This window comes from Chiloscyllium plagiosum, unplaced genomic scaffold (assembly GCF_037043375.1).
Source record: "Chiloscyllium plagiosum isolate Xiang-an unplaced genomic scaffold, Cpla_swu_hap1 HiC_scaffold_27, whole genome shotgun sequence".
Lineage (NCBI taxonomy): Eukaryota > Metazoa > Chordata > Chondrichthyes > Orectolobiformes > Hemiscylliidae > Chiloscyllium > Chiloscyllium plagiosum.
Window position 1 is genome coordinate 57,063,784 of NW_028270165.1, and position 13,389 is coordinate 57,077,172.

Genomic DNA, 13,389 nt, shown 5'->3' on the forward strand with positions numbered 1-13,389 from the left:
TGAAGTGTTCTGTGGAAGGGCCGCAGGGCGTGGCAGCAGAGTGGCGCAGCGGGAGCGTGCTGGGCCCATAACCGATGGATCGAAACCGTCGTCTGCTTGTTGTTCAATGTCACCTCGAGCCGCTTTCCTTAAGATCGGTGCTCTCTTCTGCAAGCTGCCTGCCTTTGCGTCTACTTACCGAGTGTCCAAATGTAGCATATCGATGCACTCGCCAAATCCACTCAACTCATGTGGTATTCTGTACTTCGTCTGTTTCCTCTGAACTGAATCGCAAACCCAGTTCTCTGCGATGCCAATCAGCTGGTAAAGTTGAAACACATGCCTTGCGGTTTCGTCCATTCCTTGCAGTAATTCGCCACCCTGGTTCAGATGAGAACGACAAGCATGTCAGCATCACGACTCAGACATAGTCCCCTACAATTAGGACGGATACCACCGATTGTGAATAACCTCAGAGAGAGAGAGAGACAAGTGACAGACAGTCGCCGTGGACTCGATGGGCTCAACGGCTTCTGTCTGCGCGAGAATGATGCTACGTGTTTATGCCGTCCCACTGCCTGTCTCTGGGACAGAGAGGCTGAGGGAGCAAAACTGGTTCATTATTAACCGTCCCTTCCGTGTTGGACTGCCTGCAGTCGCTCAGCTCAGGGCCGTGGGGATAACTCTCAGTGAGTGAAGGTTTCACTCGGATTCTCTTCATCTGGGACACTTTGGGGCTCAGATGTTAACTGCTGCGCGGTTGCAGCAAAGAAAGCGATGCCCACTTTGCAATAGACTTTCCGTAAGATCGCTGCGTGAAGACGATTTCTGAACACCAAGAAGGCTGCACAGCAATGTGAATTTACCTGGGCGAAGAGTTCTCGGTGTCCATTTCTTTCTGTCCTGCCAAAACAGCATCTTTCTATCTCTCCGATAACAGACCCTTGGAGAAAGTTCATAATTAAAGGTGTTCATGTTCCCCGCATTAATGTAACTGACACCTCTCACCCCAAGGGTTTCAGAGAGAGAGAGAGAGTGAGAGAGCAGAAGAGCGAATGGACTCTCCCCGCTCCCCACCGTACACCCCGTCCCACCCCCCAGAACAACATGCAAGTAGAAAGAAAATGGTTTCATTATCCACCAGTGGAGATAGTCCAGTTCCTGGGGATCAGACAAAGTGGGCATTCTGCCCCGGGGGCAGAATGACAAGCAGATGTTCTGGAAACGCTTTGCTGATTGCAATTCTTGCAGCAATGTGGAATGTACTTCACACTGAGCAAGTTTCAGCTGGTTCAGAGTCTCAGATGTACATTGCTGTGTTTGCCGCCAGCTCAGAGAGAGAACAATAGGTTCCACTCTTCCTTCACTCGCAACACCCCACACCCACCTCCCATAGTGCCAAGGCACTTTCCCTTGCAACCGCCGAATGTGTAACACCTGCCCATTTACCTGCTCCCTCCTGAATATCCAAGGGCTCAAACATACCTGCCAGGTGAAGCAGCACTTTTGCCACAACCTAGTCCACTGCATCGCTGCTCACAGTGTCGTTTCCCCAATGTAGCATGAAGCATAAACTGGGTGACTGCTTCGCAGAACATCCCGGTTCTGCCCGCAGAAATAAAGGCCCTGACCTTGCGGTTGCCTGCCACTTTAACACATCACCCTGTTCCCTGGCCAACATCTCTGTCTCAGGCTTGCAGCTGTGTTCTAGCTCCAGATGAAAGAACACCTCATTTTCCACTTGGAGACCTTACAGCCCTCCGGTCTTCAACATCGAGTTCCATAACTTTAGGGCCTGAACTCCCCCATGTCCTTGACCCCCTACCACACAAACGACTCCTTGTTATCACCTCGTCTGCTATGACACACTACGTATTGTTAGCCGCTAACAGTCTCCATTAACAGTTATTCGCCCTCTCACGCGGATCGTTATTCACTCCTACGTCCTTCCTATTCTCTCTCTGAGCTGGCGGCAAACGCAGCAATGGACTTCGGAGACTCTGAACCAGCTGAAACTTGCTCAGTGTGAAGTACCTTCCACATTGCTGCAAGAATTGCAAGCAGCAAAGCGTTTCCAGAACATCTGCTTGCCATTCTGTCCCCGGGGCGCTGATAATTGTCTCATTCCCAGGAACTGGACTACCTCCACTGGTGGATAATTAAACCATTTTATTTCTACTTGCACGTTGTTGTGGGGGTGGGACGAGGTGTAGGGTGGGGGGCGGGTAGAGTCCATTCGCTCTTCTGCTCTCTCTCTCTCTCTCTGAAACCCTTGGTGTGAGAGGTGTCAGTTACATTAATGCGGGGAACATGAACAACTTCGATTGTGAACTTTCTCCAAAGGTCTGTTATCGGAGAGATAGAAAGATGCTGTTTTGGCAGGACAGAAAGAAATGGACACCGAGGACTCTTCGCCCAGGTAAATTTACATTGTTGTGCAGCCTTCTTGCTGTTCAGAAATCGTCTTCACGCAGCGATCTTACGGAAAGTCTATTGCAAAGTGGGCATCGCCTTCTTTGCTGCGTCAGCGCAGCAGTTAACATCTGAGCCCCAAGTGTCCCAGATGAAGAGAATCCGAGTGAAACCTTCACTCACTGAGAGTCATCCCCATGGCCCTGAGCTGAGGGACTGCAGGCAGTCCAACACGGAAGGGACGGTTAAAAATGAACCAGTTTTGCTCCCTCAGCCTCTCTGTCCCAGAGACAGGCAGTGGGACGGCATAAACACGTAGCATCATTCTCGCGCAGACAGAAGCCGTTCAGCCCATCGAGTCCACGGCGATTCTCTGTCACTGGCCTCTCTCTGAAGTTATTCACAATCGGTGATCTGTCCTAACCGTGGGGGAATGTGTCTGAGTCGTAATGTGGTTTCTGACATGCCGACCGTTTTATCATTCACGTCTGAACCGGCATGGCGAGTTACTGCAGGGAATGGACAAAAACGTAAGGCATGTGTTTCAACTTTATCAGCTCATTGACATCTCAGAAAAGTGGTTTTACAATTCACTTCAGAGGAACTCGACGGAGAACAGGAGAAGACCACTCAGACCTCCAGAAGCGAGTCACTTCGCCTGCGTGAATTTGGCGAGTCGATCAGTACGATACATGTCACTCAGACACTCGAAGTTATGGGGAGCAGATGCAAAGTCAAGATATAGAACAGAGACGCACGACAAAGGAAAGCTGCTCAAGGAGAGTTTGAGCAATAGCAATAGAGGATGGTTTCGAGCTATGGGCCTCTGGGTTGTGGGGCCCGCACGCTTTCGTTGCACCACTCTGTATTTCGCATGCCGTGCGTTTTCTCAGAACTCTTCAGCTTTTCGACAGGCACCTGGCATGCACGTTCCAGACATATATCAAAGATCTCCACTGCTGTTATGTAATATACTGCTGCGCAGAGGTGTGGAGGCTGTGTTAATATGAACATTCTGTTGGTCGAACATGACCACCGAATTCAATTTTGTGTCCATTGAATCTGCCCCTTTATCACTGTCAGACAGGGATTTACTGACCCTAACCACTCCTTGTACGGAAACGTTCTTCCGAAGGTCACTTTTACTTCTTTTTCTCATGAATTTAAAACGCTGCCGAATCGTCCTCGATCCTTTCAGGCGTGGGAACACTTTCACGACATTATTTCCAATCTCTAGTCCCCTCATGACTTGGAAAACTTGCCACGCCGGATTTCAAACTTCTGTTCTCCAAGGAGAGCTGTCCCAATTTTCCAAACTACCTTCATGGCTGACCTTCCTCAAACACGGGACCACTCACGTCAACCTGTTCAACGCTATCTCCAATCATTTCACTTCCCCGCTTTAACGAAGGAGCTTTTTGAGAAGTTTAATCGGGCATTTTTGCGCAAGTCAAGAAAGCCAGGATCTCTCGCAAGTCTGCCCGTTAGAAGACCCAATGCGAGAATCATACCCCTAGACCAACGAGCCACAGGCCGCTGGCTCCAGCACCTCCTGAACCAGCTGAGACTTGCTCAGTGTGAAATACATTCGCCATTGTTCTCAGAATTGCAAGCAGCAAAAGAGTTTCCAGAACAGTGCTTCTCATTCTGTCTCCCTGCTCATTTTGTTCATTTTCAAATGAACAAAACCAGCAGGTCTAGTCCATCTGTGGAGAGAAAGGAGAGATAATGTTTTGAGCCCAACGATCCGTCTTCGGAACTGATGGAATGAGTGGGCGGGTAAAGACCGTGGAAGAAGGTGGACAGGTTCTAAAATGATTGAACTCGGCGTTGGGTCCTGAAGGCAGCGCGGTCTCTCAGGAGAAAATGAGGTTTCGCTCTTCCAGCTGGCGCTGTGCCTTGTGGGAGCACTGCAGCAAATCAGAGACTGAAATGTTGTCATGGGAACAGAGTGGGAGGTTGAAGTGACAGGAAACTGGAAGCTGACTGTTTATGGGAGAAAGGACACAGAACGGGGAATGTGCTACAAAAGTGTATAGAAAAGCCACACCCCAGACCAGACCCGGAACTATAACCATCAAAAATGGAAATGTGTTGCTGGAAAAGCGCAGCAGGTCAGGCAGCATCTAGGGAACAGGAGAATCGACGTTTCGGGCATTAGCCCTTCTTCAGGACCTGCAGACCTCACTTTCTCCTATAACCATCAAAACACAGACAAGAGAAGCTGCATTAGGACGCTGTTCAAAAGGGTGACAACACACTGCAGCACTGCCGACCTGTGAAAGGAAGAAGAACACGTCTGCAGAGGCTTCACCAGGAACGGATAAGCCCGCAACTTCATCCACAAGGGCCGAGCAGACAAGAAACGGGACAAGGATCTGCCAGACCCAACACACTCACCACTTTACCTTATATAATAAACCTCACAGAACTTACAGCCAGACATCTCCGACCACTCGGATTCATGACAACCCATAAACTGACAGCCACGCTCAGACAACAACTCACCAGAACAAAAGACCCAATCACATCATGTGGAAAACAAATATAGTTTACAAGATTCTATGCAAAGGCTGCACGAAAACTAAACAGTACAGGACAAACAGGCAGACAACTAGCAATCTGTAACCATGAACAACATCTACCCATTAAACACTGTCTCTGGTACCCACACAAACACAGATGATAAGGACGATAAAATCGACAGAGACAGCACAACGGACATAGTACAACTAAACAGAGGTCAGCCAGAGAAATTCAACAAACACGGCACTCATCCACGGACTCCACCAATAAACACATTGACATATGCCAATCACTGCAACGAACAACCAGAACAGTCAAACAAAAGCAGCAGAAACAGAACCAAATACATTCCAGAAGACACAGTACAGCAGCGCTTCACAGGAGGCTCCAACGCACTGAAGATGTCACCTCGACAGAGGATGTAACGCCTGCAAATCAACTTCCCAGCTCGGCGAGCTGCGACAATCGGCAGCCGAGCTACAAAGCTTTCCGCAAATCTTGAACGGAAGTGTAATTCCTGTCGAAATTTGAGAGCATCCTGTTTATGTCACTCAGTTCCTGCAAGCAAAAACTTTGTTGTGGTTCTGTTCGCCGAGCTGGGAATTTGTGTTGCAGACGTTTCGTCCCCTGTCTAGGTGACATCCTCAGTGCTTGGGAGCCTCCTGTGAAGCGCTTCTGTGATGTTTCCTCCGGCATTTATAGTGGTTTGTACCTGCCGCTTCCGGTTGTCAGTTCCAGATGTCCGCTGCAGTGGCCGGTATATTGGGTCCAGGTCGATGTGCTTGTTGATAGAATCTGTGGATGAGTGCCATGCCTCTAGGAATTCCCGGGCTGTTCTCTGTTTTGGCTTGTCCTGTAATAGTAGTGTTGGCCCTAGTCAAACTCATGTTGCTTGTCATCTGAGAGAGATCCCGGGTTCAAATCGCCGTTTCGGACGTGAATGACAAGACGATCCGCATGTCAGAAACCGCATTCCGGGAACAGAATGACAAGCAGATGTTCTGGAAACTCTTTGCTGCTTGCAATTCTTGGAGCAAAGTGGAATGTATTTCACACTGAGCAAGTTTCAGCTGGCTCAGAGTCTCCTGTGTACATTGCTCTCTTTCACGGCAGCTCAAAGAGAGAACAATAGGAGGGATAAAGGAGTGAATAACGATCCGTGTGGGAGGGTGAATAACTGTTAATGGAGACCGTTAGTGGCTAACAATAAGTAGTGTGTCGTAGCAGACTATGTGATAACAAGGGCTCGTATGTGTGTGGTAGGGGTCAATGACATGGGGGATTTCAGGCCCTAAAGTCATGCAACTCGATCTTGAAGACCGGAGGGCTGTAGGGTTTTGAAGTGGAATATGAGGCGTTGTTCTTCCATCTGGAGCTGAGCTTTGCTGGAACACTGCTGCAAGCCTGAGACAGAGATGTTGGCCAGGGAACAGGGTGGCGTGTTAAAGTGGCAGTAAAGCAGAAGCCCAGGGCCTTTATTTGCCGGCATGGTGGCACAGTGATTAGCACTGCTGCCCCACAGCGCCAGAAACCCGGGTTCAATTCCCGCCTCAGAAGACTGTGTGGAGTTTGCACGTTCTCCCCGTCTCTGCGTGGGTTTCCTCCGGGTGCTCCGGTTTCCTCCCACAGGCCAGGTGAATTGGCCATGCTAATTTTCCCGTAGTGTGAGGTAAGGGGTACATGTAGGGGTATGGGTGGGTTGCGCTTCGGCGGGTCGGTGTGGGCTTGTTGGGCCGACGGGCCTGTTTCCACACTGTAATCTAATCGAGAACCGAGATGTTCTGCGAAGCAGTCACCCAGTTTATACTTCATACTCCGTTGGGGACACGACACTATGAGCAGCGAATGCAGGAGACTAGGTTGCGGCAAATGTGCAGGTAAAGTGCTGCTTCACCTGGAAGGTATGTTCGAGCCTGGAAGGATATTCAGGAGGGAGCAGGTAAATTGTGCTTCTGAGTGAAATCACGGTTCGTAAAAACAGAATGTGGCAATTTAGACAGAGTTAATATTTGCTTGTCGGCGATATGTCTGCCGGTGCGTGATGGGAGCATAACCCAGAAGGGAAACCATCTTTCCTATTCACTCAATGTCGTCTTTAGCAGCTTTCCCGTATAACGGCGCAATTTTTCGCACCTCGTCTTTTCATCTGCTTCCCAAAAAACTTCGACGTAAATATTTCACATTGATGCACAGGCCCAATGGGCACAGTTGAGATGACACACTCGTGGAGGTCTGCGGGGTCTTCTCCTGTTCTCTGTACCCTATATTGAGGAGGGCAATGCTTGTCACTGGTCACTCCGGTGTCAGAGAAAAGTTTAGAAAGAAAACGATTTAATTTTCTGCCAGTAGAGAGGGCCCGGTTCCTGGGGACGGGCAAACGGCAGCAGAGAGACAGAATGAGAAGCAGCTGTTCATAGAGTCATAGAGATGTACAGCATGGAAACAGACCCTTCGGTCCAACCCGTCCATGTCGATCAGATATCCCATCCAAATCTAGCCCCACCTGCCAGCACCCGGCCCATATCCCTCCAAACCCTTCCTATTCATATATCCATCCAAACGCCTCTTAAATGTTGCAATTGTACCAGCCTCCGCCACTTTCTCTGGCAGCTCATTCCATGCACGCACCACCCTCTGCGTGAAAAAGTTGCCCCTCAGGTCTCTTTTATATCTTTCCCCTCTCACCCTAAATCTATGCACTCTAGTTCTTGACTCCCCGAACCCAGGGAATAGACTTTGCCTATTTATCCTATCCATGCCCCTCATAATTTTGTAAACCTCTATAAAGTCACCCTTCAGCTTCCGACGTTCCAGAGAAAACAGCACCAGCCTGTTCAATGTCAACTATACTTCACTCTGAGCAAGACTCAGCTGGTTCAAGAGGTAGAGCGGGGCCGCAGGTGTGGCTCGTTGGTCTAGGGGTATGATTCTCGCTTTGGGTCTTCGTCTTCGCAGACGTGCGAGAGATCCCAGGTTCAAATCCCGGACGAGCCCGCGTTTCCTGACTTATGCAAACGTGCCTGCTTAATGTCCTCAAAAAGCACCTTCGTTCAACCAGGTTGGGCTCTCTGGCGTACCAATTGGACAGAAAGCAGCGAAGTGAAATGATTGGCGATACCGTTGAATAGGTTGATGTGAGTGGTGCGGTGTTTGAGGGCTGTCAGCGATGAGGGTCGATTGGAAATTTGGGACAGCTCTCTTCGGAGAACAGAAGTTTGAAATCTGGCCCGATTGAAGCTTTCCAAGTCATGCGAGGTCTAGACAGAGAAAGTAATGTAGTCAAAATGCTCCGACGCCTGAAAAGATCGGCAACGATTCGGCAGAGTTTTAAAGTCATGAGGAAAAGAACCAAAAGTGACATTAGGAAGAACGCTTTCATACAGGGAGTGGTTGGGGTCAGTAAATCCCTAACTGACACTGACAAAGAGGCAGATTCATTAGACGCAAACGGGAATTCGGTGGTCATGTTTAAAGTAACAATGTGCAGAATTACATGGAGAAGGCAAGAGAATGATACGAATAGAGACCCACGTTTACTTACTGTGTCGACCCAGCAGAGCGAAGGTGGGCCGCATGGCGTCTATTCAGAGTGAAATCCCAGTTCGACCAACAGAATGTGGGAAGTTAGAAAAAGTTTATATTTACACAGCCTCCATACGTCTGCGCAACACCATATAAGACGACAGCAGTGGAGATCTTTGACATCAGTCTCGAACGTTCATGCTACGCGGCAGGCGAAAGGTTGAAGGGACCTGTGGAAGAAGGCGCGGTGCGTAAGAGCAGAGTGGCGCAGCGGGAGCGTGCTGGGTCCATAACCCAGAGGTCGATGGATCGAAGCCATCCTCTGCTATTGTTCACTGTCTCCTTGAGCGACTTTCCTTTGTGATGGTATCCTGTCCAGCATCTTGCCTTTCAAACGACTTCCTGCATGTCTCTCTTGGCGCTCTGTTCGTTTCCTTGCCATGTCATTTGCTTCCCAAAACTTAGACTATCTGAGCTGGATATGTCACATCGAAACACAAGTCAAACACAGTTGCGCTGGCACCCTTGTGGAGTTCTGAGTTGTCTTGTCCTGTTCTCTGTCGGTGTGTCCTGATCTCGTGTGAAACCTCTTCTCTCAGATGGCAATGAACCGGTGAAGTTGAAACACATGACTTGCTGTTTTTGTCCATTTCCTGCAGTAAAGAAACCAACAGCCGTGTAATAAAAGACTTTCTGCAGGATTGCTGTGTCAAGACAAATTCTGAACACCAAGCAGGCTGCACAAAAATGTACTCATATCAATTTACCTGAGGGAAGAGTCTCCGGTGTCCATTTCTGTCTGTCCCGACGGCACAGCATCTTTCTATCTCTCCGTTAACAAGACCTTTGGAACAAGTTCAAAGTTGCCCATTTCCTATGCATGGCTGTAACTGACTTATCCTGCCTCACGTAATAGTGTGAGACAGCAGAAGAGTGAATGGGCTCTGCCTTCCACCAGCACAGCTTGCAAGTAGAAACGAAATGGTCCAATTATCCACCAGTGGAGAGAGCCCGGTCCCTGGGGACGGGACAAACAGCAGCGTCCTGGGAGCAGGGAGACAGATTGAGAAGCAGATGTTCTTGAAACTCTTCCCTGCTGGAATTCTGGGAGCAATGCACAATGTATTTCGTACTGAGCAAGTCTCAGCTGCTTCAGGAGGTGGCTGCACCCATGGCTGGTGGCTCGTTAGTCTGGGATATGATTCTAGCTTTGGGTCTTCGAGCATATGCAGCCGCGTGAGAATTCCCGGGTTCCAATCCCAGGCGAACCATCATTCCTTAAATTGACCTGAGCAAAAATACCTGATGATTTTTCTCAAAAAGCCGCTTCGTTAAATAAGATCGGACTGCCTGAATTAGGGACGGCGCAGAGCTGCCATTGCAGTGAACACGGCGAAGGGAAACACTTGTTCAAAGTGAAAGCAAGTATTGCAGATTTTTCGCCCGCGCAATCCGAGTCTGAATGAATCCTCCACCTGTATTACGCTCAATTCTGAGGGTGACACTTCAGGAAGCGGGGAAGTGAAGTGATTGCAGGCAGCGCTGAACAGGTTAACGTGAGTGGTGCCGTCCTCAGGGATGTCAGCAATGAAGGGAGATTGGAAAATTTGGGGCAGCTCTCTTTGGAGAACAGAGGGCTGAAAGCTTGTCTGAATGAAGTTTTCCACGTCATGAGGGTTTTAGACAGAGGAAATGATGCAGTGAAAATGCTCCCAGGCCTGAAAGGATCGAGAACGATTTGGCAGAGTTTTAAAGTCATCAGGAAAATAAGTAAAAGTGTCATTAGGAAGACCGTTTTCGCACAGGGAGTGGGGTCAGTAAGTCGCTGTCTGACAGTGACACAGAGGCAGATTCAATGGACACAAAAGGGAATTCGGTGGGCATGTTCAATGTAACAATGTGCAGATTTACAGGGAGAAGTCGACAGAATGAGACACTTATTTACATATTGTGTTGAGCCAGCAGAGCTAAGGTGGGCTGCATGGCCTCAGTCTGCGCTGTCACACATTTTGTGATTCTGAGTGAAATCGGAGTTGGACCAACAGAACGTAGGAAATTTGACAACGGGTATATTCTGCCCAACAGGATACTCCATCACAGCAATGAAGGTGTTTTGACATCATTCTCGAAGGTACATGACACAATGCAGATTCAAAACCGAGTATTCCTTTGAATCACGGAGTAATTTGTTTACAGTTATTCAGTTGAGGTGAGCGGAGTTGCGCATTGGGAGCCACTCCAGTTGATAGGTCGAAGCCGTTTTCTCCTGTGTGATAGTCCCACCAGCACTCCAATTTGCTGTGCTTCCAGTCAGTAGATGCAGATCACTATCCCATACTGATACACGGGCCACGATGACCCAGCTGTGGTGACAAGCTTGTGAAAGTCTGAGTGCTCTTCTCCTGTTCTCTGTCTGGCTGCTTTGATCCGAATCATGAAACCTCTCTTCTCCGAGATAGGAATAAACTGGTGAAGGTGAAACACATCAGTTGCGGTGTGTCCCATGCGCAGGAGGCCCTGCAGTAATTCCCCACGCTGTTTCACACAGCAGCATCCTCTCGGTGAATTACGCTTGGCAAAAAAAAACGATTGAACCAAATCAGTGTCCGTCATTGGATTTTACTGACACCGTTTATAAAATTCAGGCTCACCGTTAATGTGGAGAGAGGCCCTCAGACTGTTGGTTCCGCTCCTTCTGTTGAATAAAGATAATTTTAACTGTGTCCGGTGAGAGGAAAGGATTTGCTGTTGGTGGGAAACATTTCTATCTGAACTCGCTGTCACTCTGCTCTCACAGGAGGAGCTGTGAACTCTTGATAGATTGAAATATAAAGCTGGCAATCTTTAGATTATGTTGGAAAAATATCGGTATAATGTTATTCCCACCGCGCGGTCACCAACTGAACGAAGCGGCTGTGTGTTTAAATCCCGTGATGAACAGTTGGTGCTTTACTTCTCACATTGCGGGGAGCTGAGCATTTACCCAAACAATGGGCACACCACCTCCCTGACACAGTGTTCACAAATCAAACTGACAGCAAAGCTTCACGTGTGATCGAAAGTTTCCGCAAAGAAGATTTGGCTCAACAGATATCCGGAGTGAACGTACTCCTTTCTTGATTTGAAATGTAAGAAGAGGATACTATTGAGCCTGACGTGATTTGAACACGCAACCTACTAAACTAACGTTAGACGCGCTACCGTTGCGTTACAAGCTCACTGATCGCGCGCGATCTCTATTCATGCTTAAGGGAAGTGATCGCACTACAATGCTTTTACGTTGTGTCACAACGGCGATCAACAGTTCATGTTTGTTCTGTTTCTCCCCCTCTCTCTCTGTCTCTCGAAACAATTTCCAACTCTCTCTCAATAAAAATCTGAAAAAACTGCGGATGCTGTACATCAGAAACAAAAAAAACAGGAGTTGCCAGTGACCCTCCCACAGAAATGATGGTGATTGGGAAAATGTCGGTTTCTGCAGGAGATATTGTGGGAGGAAGACGGAGATCAGGACAGAGCCCAAAGCGAAGGAAGAATGGTTGGACAGAAAAAGGAGTTGATAACAATCTGCATGGGAGGGTGAATGGAGACTGTTCGTGGCTAAGTAGTGTGGAATGACAGACTGTGATATTAAGGATTGGTGTGTGTGGTAGGGACGATGATACTATGGAGTTTAGGCCCTAGAATTATTGAATTCGATATTAGGACCGGAGGGATGTATGGTCCCCAAGTGAAACATTCGGTGCTCTTCGTTCTGCTGGTGCTGAGCTTTGCTGGGACAATACAGCAAACCTGAGGCAGAGATGTTGGCCAAGGAACAGGGTGGGGTGTGGAATTGGCAGGCAACTGGAAGCTCAGGGCCTTTTTTGCGGGCAGAACGTAGATGTTCTGCGAAGCACTCACCCAGTTTATGCTTCGTTTTCCCCAATGTAGATGAGCCCATATTGTGAGCAGTAAATGCAGTAGATTGGGTTGTGGGTAGTGCAGGTAAATTGACGCTTCACCTGGAAGGTAAGTTTGGCCCCTTAGATAGCGAAGAGGGAAGAGGTAAATGGGCTGGTGTCACACATTCGGCAGTTTCAGGGGAAAGTGCAACTCAACCTGCAAGTTTACTTTGAGAAAATCCTGGACTTGAACTCCCAAGTCTCTTTGCACTTCGGATTTCTGCATTTTCTCCCCATAATCCTTCTGTTCCAACAGTGACTATCTGGTGTCAGGGCAGCACCAGTGATTTCCTGACATATGGATAGTATTTGGGGATGCCAAGGAATGTCAGGAACTGCGAGAATCTCAGGAGCAATCGTTATTCCTGGGGGAGGCAGAGAGGAATGTGGTGTGGTCCTGTAAACTCCAGAACTTTGATAACTTCATGAGTCAGCCATAACGCTTTCTGAACCAAGAAACGAAATGGCCAATGAGAAACTGCTACAAGGGAGTTAACAAATAACATACATTAACTATCGCTGGGAAGGAGGAGGCAGAACAATGAGCTGTTTCTTTGGACAGATGTGATAATGGTGTTTAATAACTGTGTGACAAAAGGACAATTAATTCTGCCTGTAGAAGGAAGGCCTTGGCGTAAAGGGGTTAATTGCAGGACAGGCTGTTTCAAACAGGTGGAAAACCCTCAAGGATAAGAAGGTAAGCTACAGACCTGAGGTCTCCAGAAGTGTAGGGAGGTGGTGTCAGAATCTAAAGAAACGTTACACCACAAATTTGAAAGTGAGGGAACTCCACCAGAATTCAACTGCAGAATGATTTAGCAGCAGTACTTGGAAGAACAACACTGCATCAAACCCCTGTCCACTTCCAGAGATGGGCACTGTTGGTGGAAACAATGTTAAATTTCACCATCACTTGGGCGATAGCCAATATGGGGGGGCGGTGGGGTGGGAAAGAGGCTGAACTTGCTTACTTGAGGGGTTTTATTTTTTGGTTGCTACCTACAAT